The sequence below is a fragment of the Myzus persicae genome, unplaced genomic scaffold (genome assembly GCF_001856785.1).
Source record: "Myzus persicae strain clone G006 unplaced genomic scaffold, MPER_G0061.0, whole genome shotgun sequence".
Lineage (NCBI taxonomy): Eukaryota > Metazoa > Arthropoda > Insecta > Hemiptera > Aphididae > Myzus > Myzus persicae.
In genome coordinates, this window is record NW_019103973.1 from 103,063 (window position 1) to 117,406 (window position 14,344).

At 35.1% G+C, this 14,344-nt stretch overlaps 2 non-coding genes across 2 annotated transcripts; one reads left to right on the top strand and one right to left on the bottom strand.

Annotated features, from left to right (window-relative positions):
• Positions 1-500: 500 nt before the first annotated feature.
• Trnaa-cgc lies at positions 501-572 on the bottom strand. The gene has a single exon. It is a non-coding gene; the product is annotated as a tRNA-Ala (tRNA).
• A 1,182-nt stretch (positions 573-1,754) lies between these two features.
• On the top strand, positions 1,755-1,826 carry Trnaa-cgc. The gene has a single exon. It is a non-coding gene; the product is annotated as a tRNA-Ala (tRNA).
• The last annotated feature ends 12,518 nt before the right edge of the window (positions 1,827-14,344 follow it).

Genomic DNA, 14,344 nt, shown 5'->3' on the forward strand with positions numbered 1-14,344 from the left:
TGTAGTACAAGTGTTGGGTTAGTGTTAGGTTCACCATATTTTATTGATTATTTGATCCATTGTAACGTAAAAATCGCGCACTGAGATATTATAATATCTTAGTACCTATCTTGGTTCATATAGTACTATAGGTACCAACAGTATTACTCACAACTATGAGCTACGTGTCTACGTAGTATTGATAATAATATTAATGTATTAGAAATAATAACAGCTGATTTATTTAACACAGCAGTAAACAGAGATGGCGTCACTGGTATAAATGTGATACAAGAAATGGAGAGACATTGACCTTGTTTGGTATATGCCGCATAAAAAAAAATAGTACATGATATTATTACGCATACAAGATACAAGAATGAATTATGAGAAATATATTGCTAATTAAAATACTTCAATTATCGATTCTATTCGATGTGTATAGTGATGATACATTTTGTTGTTGAGTCTTACATGATATTATCACTTCATGTAAAAGAAAAAAAATGCAAAAATTTATTTGGAGGTGCAGGGATTTGAACCCTGGACTTTCAGCATGCGAAGCAGACACTCTACCACTGAGTTACACCCCCAGACAAATTATTTACTCAAAATCGCCACACTTAGGTATTCTTTAAAATGATAAGTGATGTATAATAATAATGTAATGTATCATAATTATTCATACTATTATGAGTGTAACTATTATACATTAGTACAAATTAATTTCTATGTATAAATACTAATTTTAAAATTAATTTTTCCGGTAAGAATTGAGATGTTACATACTTTGTCGATAACTCGATTATCAACGCGGAAATTCCAAATTCCAAAATCTATTTTTATAATAGTGGTACGGGTGAGAGACCTATTGCTATTGGCTATTATTAATTATAATAGTTATAAATAATATTATATTTACAACTATAATAATATATTGTATAATACTATCAACTGCGTTTAACCTTGCACTTAGTTTTTTTTTGATTTGTTATTTGTTAACCATACATAAATCGGAAATCGTGTGTCCAAATTTATTGCAAATTTGACACACTGAGCGTGGTTTATTTTTGAAAAAAACATTAATCATCTGAAATATTTATGAGCGTATTGGGTGTTGTTTTCTTTAAGTAGGTAGATAAGTTCCTGCACCTAGATATAATATTGTAAATTATTTTGTTAGTGGTAACTGGTATTATAATATTGTTCTGTATTACCGAGATTCTGTGATGTTTGAGCCTTTGAGACATTTGAGACTGTGTATCATAACTATTATATGATTGTATGTTAAAGTCTTTTCGATTTCGTTTGTTTTAAAGTTGTTATACTTAACCAGTGATTATGTTGAGGCACAAAAAATTTACCTTTTACAAATTTATATAAAAAAATTATAAATTACGATCATATTCAACCATCGTAATTTGAATATTTGATGTTATTATACATATTGTGAAACGTAAAAGAGGATCAATGGTTTCTAAAATACGTATCTCTTACCAAAAAACATAAATACGCTGAAAATTAATACATTGATATTTGTTTTAACGATTAATATAACTAACACTTATAATATTATTGTAATCTATAATTAATAGTAAATGTTTATTGGTTTGTAAAATTGTAAATCTATACTATTGGTCATAAACTCATATAAATATTATAATACATTATTTCTAATCTAATTTTCAATATGTCTAATATCATAACTACCATAATAGATAATAAAATAGCGGAGCTAAGCTTAAATGCAGTAGAATCATCAGGTGTCACTACTTGGGGGTGTAACTCAGTGGTAGAGTGTCTGCTTCGCATGCTGAAAGTCCTGGGTTCAAATCCCAGCACCTCCAAAATAAGTTTTAGCTTTTTTTCCGATGATTATCTGTAATTTTATCCATTATTATGATCAGAATAGATATTTTAGGTATTTTATATTTATATTTTATATCATTTTTATAGTTACTACAATAATATCATGTATCATTTTTCTTTCGATAAATTATGTAGGACCCGAATATACCGCATAATAAATGTCTACTTTTAAGGAGTTTTGTATAGGCAATTTTATCAACATTTCAAATTTTCAATATATGTATTGAAAGTTGAAATATATTTACAAATGTATTTTTCAAGTCCTATACAACAAATAGTCAGGTATCGATTCATTTTGTTCAAATAGTGTGCTAAAACGAATGCTCACTCCCTTTTTTTTCAATAATGCAGTTATTCAAAAACTAATTGTTTCATTTTTTAAATATACCTTAAGACCATATTTTAAAATTCTTGAGATTTTTTTTACTACTTTAGGAGTGTCCTGTAGACATACAAACTTCTGTTTTTCAAATGAGAACACCCCTCTTCAGCTATAAATTATATGGTAGATAATTTTTCTGAAATTTTTGAAGTATCAAAATCAAAATTCGTACTTGTAGTTTTTGAGTTAATTAACTTTGTGTTCTAAGGATAAAAGGTGACTAATATATAAGGATAAATAGCTTATAAGATATGGAAGCTATGGTGATTTGAAAATTGTAGCCACATATATTAATCCATCGATATTAATAATTTGTGAAAATGGTCTGAGTATAATAAATATCCAATAAGATCCAATTTTAAGTCTATTTTATGTTTATGCAAAACCAGTTTTAAGGGCTATCATCCTTAATATAAACATTTTAATATAACTAAGAAACTTTTCATTCGAATTTTGAATGTGGTACATACATAAAAATTTTCAAAACATTATCCACTAATCAATTTACAGTAAAATATTTTGGTTCTCATTTGAAAAACAGAAGTTTATATCCCCATAGGATACCCCTTAAGTAGTACAGAAAAAATTTAAATACTCGTAAATATGGTCTTTGAGTATATTTAAAAATTCCAAAAATCAAAAATCAAATTTCAATAAATTCATTATTAAAGGAATAAAAATGGGGGTAAGCATGCTTGGTGAATCACTCTGTATATATATATATTTATTTATTAACACTATTGATAATTTGACATACTTTTACTCGTTTTGTTCTAAAATTACTATATTTAAAAAAAAAAAATAAGCGATTAAGTTGGACGAATACATCCATTGTATATTCAAAATTTCAATAATTAATTATTTCGATCTTAATAGAATTACAATAACCGGTTATAAAGAATGAATGAAGTGTATGATATAAAACGTAACACTATTATGTCGAAGATATTTTACCCAACTTAAATTCAAGTAACTGTTGAAAACTTGAAATCATTTTCGGTAAATAGATAACAACTAAAAAGGAAATGAAACTTACTTTCTGAAAATATTTAATAGTATTAATTAGAATTTCAATTTAAACAACCTCTATCATTGGTCATTAAACTTGCTACGTAGGTGTCAATGAATTTACCCTTACGAGTATATTATAGACCTTGTGTTCAGTGTAAGTGCTAAAAACTAAATTGTATTATAATATAATGATATTAGTGAATTAAATACTAATATTACATCAATTTTTGTATTGCACAGACGCTGTATAACGATGTATGGATTTATTTTGTTCTATAATTCGAAAAACTGAAATTTTCTATACCGAGCATGTCAAATACACTGTCCATGGCCTTAGAATCTTATGTTACAGTCCATTGAACAATAATATTATAAGTGAAAACAAATTAATACGTGATGTGATCATGTTACAATAAGCTTATAAGCAGTTTCATAATTTATATTTTCAGGTTTAGGCGGTTCAGGCGATATTATACAGGACACAATATAATTGGTTGTTGGGGTCTATTGTTTCGGTTTGATCATCGTCCTGTTGAATTATATTAAGTGTCTTGAGTTGGTATTTGTGTTACAATGTGTTTTGCAAAATTAAAGACATTTTGCAAGTGAAGATTGGTTAAAAGAACCACGTTTCGATCTTCACATAATATTATCCATTTGGTACCTATATTCGATGTTTAGTAATTGAAAATGTACACTAAAGTGATTAAACAAAGTGTAATCTCAATGGACATTTAATCCGACAACCGAATTCATAGGCGAACAAACATCAACATTTGAACATCTATTTAGAGGTTCCAGGCCCGGATTAACACTACCGTAGGCCCTTGACCCATGTGCTAATACGGTCCTGTAGTGTTCAGTATTTAAATGATTAAGAAACCTAATGTTCGGGAGAGGTAGTGTTGAATCTCAGTGTTATAAGCCTTTAAAAACGAAAATATTTACAACGTGAAAATCAAATATTAACTTTTATAATTATAACTTTATCTGATAACAATTTTAACACAACTAAAAATACATTTTATTTTACTCAAAACATATTATTTAAAATTAAATTACCAGAAACCATGAAAAACAACTTATTTTATACCATTTTGCATTTTCTTCCTCGCCTAGCTATCATGTCCCGCATGACCGCATATAATTCTTAACGGACATTGAGTGCAAAAATATGAGAAATGTTATACAAAATATTTTATTTGTCGTGCTAACATCTACAGATAGTTGATTAACTTAAAAAAAAAAAAAAAAACATTACAGAAAAAACGTAGCCGTACATTTCATTTTCGTAGACCCTAAAATGTTCGTGGGCCCCAGGCACAGTGCCTATGCCCTAACACCGCCCTGAGAGGTGGTCAAGCGCCTACTGCAGCAGGTGTGACTCCTTCGCTCAGTGCTATATATATAATAGTACATCATTAATAAAGCGCCGTAGTAATTTACCAAATCGAAAATGAGCGTTAAACTTTTCCGTGGCATGCGGTTAGTGAACGCATGTTGTGTACTTACGACTTATATAGGCACGGACAAACCTTCGGAGGCGTGATTTCTGCCTTATTATACCGCCTATACAACAGGTGTATAATAATATAATGTGTGTCGTATCTGCATCATTAAGCCAATTCGTATATATAACTGCGACGACTCGCCGTGGATCGCCATAGGCGAATGGGCCGTCAGCCGGGGCTGGGAGGAGGAGGAGGGGGGGGGGGGTAAGAGATCTCTGCCGTTTAATTAGAATACACGTGCGTGGTCTGATTTATCGGGTGTCCGATGATGGCCGCAGACTCCTGCACGCGCCGTGTGAATCGCCGACCCTAATGAGTGCGCTTTACACCGTTGTCGCCGCCGCCGCCGCCGCCGCAACGGACATTCTTATGGTAATGTACTTATATATTATTATACGACGACCACGACGGAGGCGGCGGTGCTGTACGATTAATTATTTAGAGCGAAAAAAAATGTAAAAACCACCGCCGTCGTCATTACCGGCACTTCCACGTCGCCAACATTACCTCCATTTATCGTATACATGCGCGCGTGTGTGTATGTATACGTATATCGGCCGACTATATAACTGCACTGCGACTTTGTCCCTTGAACACACACACACACACACACACACACACACACACACAGATATAAATAGGTATATCATAATAAGCGACGAGGTGCAGTTGAAATCGACCGACTCGGGTTATAACGAGAACGGTTCGCCGAGCAGTGAAATCCCAGGTCCGCGGAGGCAGAGAAGAGACGACCTGATCGCGCACATTATAATATACTCCGACGGGTCACGACTCGAGACGGACGGACGGACTCGGCCGAATGAATGGGAGAACCCGACGCACACGCACACACGTGTGTAGGCAAAATAATATATGCACGTGCCCGCGGCGCTTTTGTATATTATAATATCGTTGCGACTACCTGTGAGCGCGCGGTGATGGTTTTGTCGTCGCCTCTTTTGCAGATAATAATATATTATACCGCACGCAGTTGCATATTATAATTATATTATATTATCATAGTGCAGTATACGCTGCAGCGGACAAGTGACTGACGATGACGCGCGACGAGTGGTTCTCACGCAGGCTTTTCCGAGTTATCGACGGTGTACATGCAGTAGTATAATATATTGTGCCCTGTGGGAGGATACACTGCGCCTATGAACAGTCTATACCCACACCGTGCACGCGAGTGATTCGTTTCGTATAGAAAGGCGGTCACCGAAAGAATTCGTGGTTTTTAAGAATAAATAATCGTTTAAACGAGCGAAAACGGTCGCCGCGTGTACTGCACACAATGTGCATACACGTATAATTGCAGTCGTTGTACTTACAAATCAAATCTCTACCGCTATCGAAACGGCTAGCAGATCTGTAAGTCGCATAACAGTGATACACAATAATATACTATACGCCGTTTTGGGTTGATACTCAAAAGTTTAGGTGTACCCATAAATGCGCGATGCGAGCGTTTTTATTTACGTATACCGGCGGCGGCGTCGGGAGGCTCGGCGGAGATAAAAGTTTGTTTTATTTTTTTCCTCGACGCTGTGTACGAAATCGATTTGAACACTAATACTAGCAACGTGATGGTCGGCGTGATGGTGTAGAGCATCGGTTGCGTGCGCTGTAGTAGTCGTACACACACGATAACCCGCCGAGGGGACACAAACGTCGTTATCAGCAGAGTACAAACATGAGCTTTTTGCAGCTCCCTTATATGCGCGCACATCCGTCAGCAGCGGAATACAATACACGACGCGAAAATGTCGCCTTCATGGTGTATTCGTTTTTCGGGCGAATAAAGAACGCGCGGAGGGGCGGAGGCGGTTGTGTGCGGCGGGGCGGAGGCGGTTGTGTGCGGCGGGGCGGCGGCGGGGAGGGAGACGGCGGGAGGGCTAAGAATGAATTGTCGCGACTGTTACATATTATTCCCCGCCATCGTCCGCTCCCGTATAAATTATATCATATTATACCGTGTACACATATAGGCGCGGAGAACTCTGACGTTTTGCTCCAATGTCAATTTGTGTGACTGAGCGAAAACGAAATCACACGACAACGTTTACCGATTTTCCCGGCACAAAAACCCCAAACGCAACGGCGATATTACGATACATTGCGTCGGAACCTGCTGCGCTTGTTTCGCCAAACGGTCGCCGGTATACACTTGCTATAATACGAAACACTAAATATAATATATGAGTAATGCAGTGAAGACTGCGAATCAATTGCAGTTTGGTTCAGCGGCGACGCCTGAGCTCTAAATTCCTGGATTGACAGAACCGCAGCCAATCGTTTTTAACGGAAAGTTATTTGAAGGTATCGATTTTCGTTTAGTATGATTTTTTCGCCGAACAGTAGGTAAGTAGTCGTGATGTCGGCCGTTGGCGGAAATCGAGGGGTTTCAGGGTGGATTAGGCTCGAAAGCCTCCCGAGTTCGCCTAAAAACGAACGACAAATATTATTGTAATATATTTTATAGATATAACAAAGATTAATTGTGCTAGCGCGGGCCTGCAAGTATAATACAAAGTATGTAAGATATTTTTTTAGTATAAAAGTGATACCTAGGCAAATATTTTGAAATTAGATGTACAGAAATTAATTATTTTCAATGAAATTCTCACATAACTGACAACGGACAGCCATTATTTTGAAAATAAAAAAAAATCAAAGAATTTGTTTCTCCTGCATATTAGACGCGTTTGAATTCGATGAATCAGAATATGACTTTTATCTATTTGAAATTACGATTCTATAAGCCAAGGAGAAAATGCTGCACAGTTTGAACTTCAAACACTTTTATGATTAAAAAATATTACTATGTGAATAATTTATAAAGGGCATTCCGTAAAATGCCGAGTCTTGGATGTTTGAGTTGAGCGATTTATGAGTTTTTAAATACAAAATAATTTGCAATTTATCGACATTTTGAATACGTCCATCAAACAAAAATAAACTTAAAATTTTATAATATTATTGTCCATAGTTGAAATTGTATGACAATGTTTTTTCCACTGAGCATCTCAAGACATCCCCCCCCCCCCCCATCCGCCTATTGTGGTGTCGGCCTACGTGTAACCTCGATTCTCGTCTGCAGCGGATTTTCGGCCTGCAGACGAAAACATAATATATGCGTATATGATTTATGTCGTTGCAATAATTTAATACATTTTGCGTTTCGCAGTCGTCCATATTCGGGCGTGGGCAATGAATGACGTATGGTTGGATCGCTGGTCGGCGGTCGGCTCGCCGAAAAGGAATACCGATACACCTATATAATGGTATAATATTATATCGTGATACAAGTGTACAGTATAGGGTCGGATATCGATCGGATTGCGTTTCCAAATTGTTTTGCTCCTCTCCTTGTCCGCGCTCACTGGTCGACGGTCATCGTCGCAAGATGGACCATTTTTTTGTTTCACTTTATAATAATATATGTTCTCCGCGGCCCCCGCTGCATATTTACTACTACGACGACGACGGCGCTCCTCTTTCCGACCGTAATAATAGTCGTCCGTCGCGTCCGAACGTTAATTGCCGATCGGCGAACAGTGATAACGATATAATAATACATAAGATATCGTAGGTACCTACCCATATATATACACACACACACACACACATAATATTGTATATATAGGTACGTGTACCACTGTACCCACAACGAACGACCGTTTTTTCTTCTACATTTTTGCGCCGTGTCTTACAAAACGGTCACTCAATAAAAATCGCACGCCGCAGCAATAATATACCAGCGATAAAAAAATACGTTCAAGAAATCGTTACGATTTTTTATGTTTCGTTATCTGCGATCGATTTTTGATTCGACTCGACGACGACGGCGCTATATTAGCCCCAGCCGACGCGTGATCGCGCATATTATACTTGTACACACCGTCGCACACACAGGCACACATAATAGTTGCACCGGACTTTTTCCACACAGACGTTATTGTAGTTTCGTGTGCACAATGTATAATAATATGATATTTATATAGGTAATATAATATGTGTAACGATACGCGTCTCGTGCGATTGCGGCTCAGCCGTGCCGGGAAAGAATAATTACAAACAATACCTTTATAAGCTTCCGCGATGAGAATAATAGTGTTATGCGCGTATTATTGCATGTAGTATTGGGTACACGTCAACAAACACTTGTTTGTGAGTGTATATTATTGTTTTCCCCTCACCCTCGTCGGCGTATATGCCCGCGAAGACACCGAGGTCGTCTGGCGCAGGCCGAAGCCGACGTTGCAATCTCGGAGATGCAGTCTTGCAGTTGGGCTAATTGCTATCGAGACAAATAATATTACTATTTATTTCCCATTTCATATAAATAATCAAGAATGAAAAAAAAAAAATGTAGTATCTGAAGACGGCGAACGCCTTAAATAAATAATTGCTTATTGTAATACCCAAATGTAATTTGTCTACAGAAAAACAAATGTTTTCTGGTTAAATAGAATGTGTTTGTCGAGAAGTATACTTGCTCCCTGCTATATCCAAGTATTGATCATTTTGGATCATTAGGGATAAATCAAAATATTATTTAATAATAACTATATTTTATTCGTCTGGTTTATCTACCAACCATAAATACACGACATCTACCTTCCATTTTTGCCCTTAATCCAACTTCTCGTCCACATTAAATTTCGAGGTTTAAGTTTCAAGTGTATGCAACTCACTATTCAATATTGAGTAAAACAAACAGTGAAAAGTTTTATACAGTGGTAAACTGTATTCAGCTTATAGATGATGAGATGTGTGCACATACCAAAAAAAAATTAAAAACGTTGCACATCCCAAGTATGTACCAATAGTAATAATAATAATAATAATAATTTATAAAACTAATAGCAAAACATTCTACCAACAAAAGATAGACACCGAGTACAAATACGCTAAATAAAAATAAAGTAGGCACCCGTGTCAGGCTAATAACGTACAAACAATAATTATAAACATATAGCATAAAATATGAGCTTAGGTAGGTTAAGAGTAGGTGGAATATCGAGTCAAACTATTCAAAAGCCTCGATCGGTTATATCTAGCACACGACCGTTGACGCAATTGTAGGCAATAATATAGGAAATATGCGGCCAATGTCGGTGGATCTCATTTCAGTTGTTGGACCGGATTTGGTTTACCTAATTACAGGGTTCCAATTATTGAAGAACCACCAAAAGTGGCACCGAAGTTGTCAACATATTATTGTGCCTGATGAATACCACAATTACCACGAACACGTTCATCACCATACAATTATTACTGTAGCTATGCAAAATACGTGCAATATACCTGCAATATGCAGTTTAAATGCATTTTGCATAAATAATATTCACGGTTGGGGAGGGCTGGGTAAACGTAAATACATGTGGTCGGCGATGATTGGTTCGTCACCCGCTTGCCGATTGGTTACCGTTGCACCGTAAACGTACCACGGAGGATCGGGTTAGATGGTTCAAGTGCACGGTCTGGTATTCGATACGAAAACTTATAACGGCGCAGTGTATAGCCCGGAAACTGCTTCTTTATTTGGATGGTGAACGGCTACCTCAACCGATCGAATAAAAAAAGATCGTCGTTGCGGTATGGCCAGCCTGTCTACGTGAAACGATGTCGTGCATTGTGTTTCCGGTTTTTCCGACTTTTGTGATTCACTGACTTAATGCTCGCTGTTCTCCGTTCAGCGTCACGCCGAACGGCTGCCAGAATGGGCCGTGCGTTGGCGGACAGCGTCCGTTTCCCGTTCTTATGATTGACGCATTAATCCTGTTCTTCACGAACAATACGAACATGCAATAATAATAATAATATTATAAATACACTGCAATTTACTTCCCAATAAATATTAATTTATTAATTATTAATATTTACGCCGTTGGTTAGAAGTGAGAAGGGAAAACATGTTTGTGTTGACGCAGTACATACATGTACGGAGTGATGCTTTTCGCACTAATATAGCAATAATAGTTAATATCTATAGGCTTCTCTTACCGACCACATTTTGGTTCGAGCCATTCTTCGGCGTGAAGTGCCATTTCGTGTCGCATTCGTTGAACAATAAAATAGAACTGTTCCCCGTTGTAGTTCCGTTTATACCGCTGAAATCCATCGACATATTGGGCTTGGCAATTTCCAAGGGAACCTGTAGCTTCGTCGAAAATTCGTGGTTCCTGTTTCAGTTCGTAGTGTATCGCCACAATTCATAATGTTTGATGCAACCAAATACTTGGTAATACTAGTAAGAACTTCTTTTTGGTGTTTGTTCTGTAATTAACCGTTAACTGTTTCGTTTTTATTTTTAACTATGATGCGACTAAATTTGTCTTATAAATATCTGTTTACAAACAATAAAGTGCTACTTTATATCTCACAATATTCATAATGTATAAATTGAAATCTAATAGCCAGAGATATATTGCCTAATTTATAATGTATTTTTCAAGTTTGATTGAGTAATTTATTAAATGTAACTAAAAATAATGACAATATAATGATTATAGTTTGTAGAATTGCTAAATAAAAATCAATCAGGGGGACGGAGTGGCCGAGTGGATAACGCGTCGGTCGCAACGCGCACCGTCGCCGGTTCGAATCTCGGTCACGGGTGGCACTTCTCTCCGGGCAGTCACGGTGTCTGGAGAGAGAGGCCGCCATCCCCCAACCGGGTATGGCAGAAACCTACGGGTGCCCACTAGAAATTCTGCCAAACAAACACACACGTGTTCCATAACCCTACAGTAACCCAACAGTCCCAAAAACCCTACAGTACCACAACCTACAGCTAATGGCCTCANAAAAAAAAAAAAAAAAAAAAAAAAAAAAAAAAAAAAAAAAAAATCAATCAACGTCCCGTTTCCCCGTTCTTATGATTTTCCAATTGATGTTTTTTTATGAACAATATAAATACAGTAATAATAATAACAATATTATAAATACACTACAATGTACCTTTTGATATTGATAGCTAATACTTATATCGTTGGTTAGAACCTTACACCCTAGGGCCCAGGGGGAAACATGTTTGCACCGCTGCAGTCAGCGTCATGGTTTTCTCGCTGAAATTGGCATAGTATTGATAACATTTTGGCAAATTTTTCGGCTGTATCATGTCATCCTGCATTCCTGCCACATCGTGTCAGCTTAATAATTGAATAAATACGGAACAGTTCCGCGAGTTCTGTTTACCATTGAAATACGCCAACAAATTGAGCTTGGCCATCTTGACGGGTGCCTGCTGTTTCGCCAAACGCGGATAGTGTCTATTTCAATTCGATGTGTGTTGGCACAATAATGTTCATAGTAAAAAAATACGTAAGTAATTAGTTCCGTTGTATGTTCCGTAAAATTATACTACCACTTGTTTTATGTTTTTTAAAAAATTAATATACGATTGAACATTAAAATAATTTAAAAATATTTATCACTAGAATAAATAATGAACTTCGATATTGACCATATTATATTTTATAGTATTCATAAATCATTAATTGTAAACCAATCGATAAGAATAAACAGCAAACAATATTACGCAACAGCATATTTTCTTCAAGAATCGTATCTCGAGTACCAACAGTTACGTCAATATAACATTATAATTTATAATGTGTTAAGCAGAATTTTTATAAAAATGATCTAATACTAAAAGTTTATCTAAATAATAATAGTTGTTAAAAAATTATTGTAAAGTTATTAAATAAAAATAAAGCTAGTTAGTATATATATACGTATATATTTACTTATAAGTTATAGTACCTATGTGTTGATATCATTTGTTTACTATTAACATATACATTTTTGAAAACAGTGTAGGTATTACTAAACAATTTTATCTTTTCTTTTATCTAGATAAAAATGTTATAATTGTATTATGTTACATCGTTATTTACAAACGATTTTAGATTTTTTGCGTTGCGCTGATTGCAAAAATTAGTTCTTTTAGAAAAATAACAGACACGTTTATTGTTGTTGGACGTTTGACGACCATAGCAGCAACAGCTACTATGTAGTATTTCATAACAATTATAAATCTTTAGAATATTATCTAGACCATATATTTTGTTAGTAATAGTAAAATAGAATATTAGTTCTAGTAATACTTTTAGTAATTAATGTAACCATATATTTTGTTAGTAATAGTAAAATAGAATATTAGTTCTAGTAATACTTTTAGTAATTAATGTAACCTAACCTGCGAGTGCAACAAGTGGTTGAGGAAGAACACTTATTTCTGTTACCTATACGTACGAAGTTATTCGAATACCCCTGACATACAAATACAATAATAATGATAAATTATACATAACATATTATAAGCTCTAATAGCATGGGTACATAAAAAAATCATAAAATGTATAAATAATTACATTCATAGTAAAGTTATAACGATTCTCGATGTTAAATTTATCATTTATATACTTCAAATACTTAGATATATCATGTCTAACGTTACAGGTTGTGGCACATACTATAGGTACCTATACATTATTATAGTGCCGAAAACAATAAGTGCGTGGAGGAGGGGAGTGGTTATCGGACTGAGACAAATTGTTATTATCCTTTATCGACGACGTATTTGGCATGTAAAGTGGAAAGTATATGTGCTCTTGTATAGAAAAAAAACAAAAAAAGTGTTAATGGCGTGGAATTTTACATTGTCGATAACCCGTTTGTATCAACGACAACGACGACGACTACAACGGTTGGGCAATAAATATTACTCTAAATAGGTAATCGTTCTCATATATATTATATTATATAAATTCACGTGTAAATAATGTGTGTGCACACCGAACAAACCCTTTCGAACCGTACGAAACAAAGCCCTCAGTGTTGAAGTCGGATTTAGGTGAACTATACTTTTATAATTTATGTGATAATAGGTACATCTAACAATATAATTTAATGTTTGAATGTTATATGAAATTTGTGGAATCGTGATATATTTTGGGCTTTTGTAAAAGGCATAGGTGAAAAAGTGTGAAACTAGTCAATTTTATTAGGACAGACCGAAATGATGATATGAAAAAAAAATCTAATTACAAAATAAGTTTTTCAATAAAATTGTATTAAGTCAGTATGGTATTCAGTCAGTATCAGATCATGTCATGACCATAGCCTATGGTCAAAGGCTATACATTTATAATATTACCTATGTTATAGACTGATAGACCCCATAATACCTGTGGCACAATAATATATATTATTATCATATACGCAAACTTGCCTGCAGGATCTCGTTCAACGTATATAGCTTAATGTTTAGAATGCTGTATCCTCATCCTGTTTTTCCATCGTCATCGCCGAGATCTATGAAACAATATCGTGCGAGTAGTGCATTGCATGACATTATTGAGATGTATCGAGATTTTGCGTTGAGAAAAAAATAAATCTGATTTCCGAACCCGCTAAAATAACAGATAATATTATAATGATATTCGTATGCGTATTAAATTGGTCGATTCGAACATTACATTTTCGTTTCTTTGACTCCGGCGGCAGTAGTAACAATTCTATATTATACATCATGTATAAGTATATAACTCAACAGTGGCATCCGTAAAAATCGTTGTCG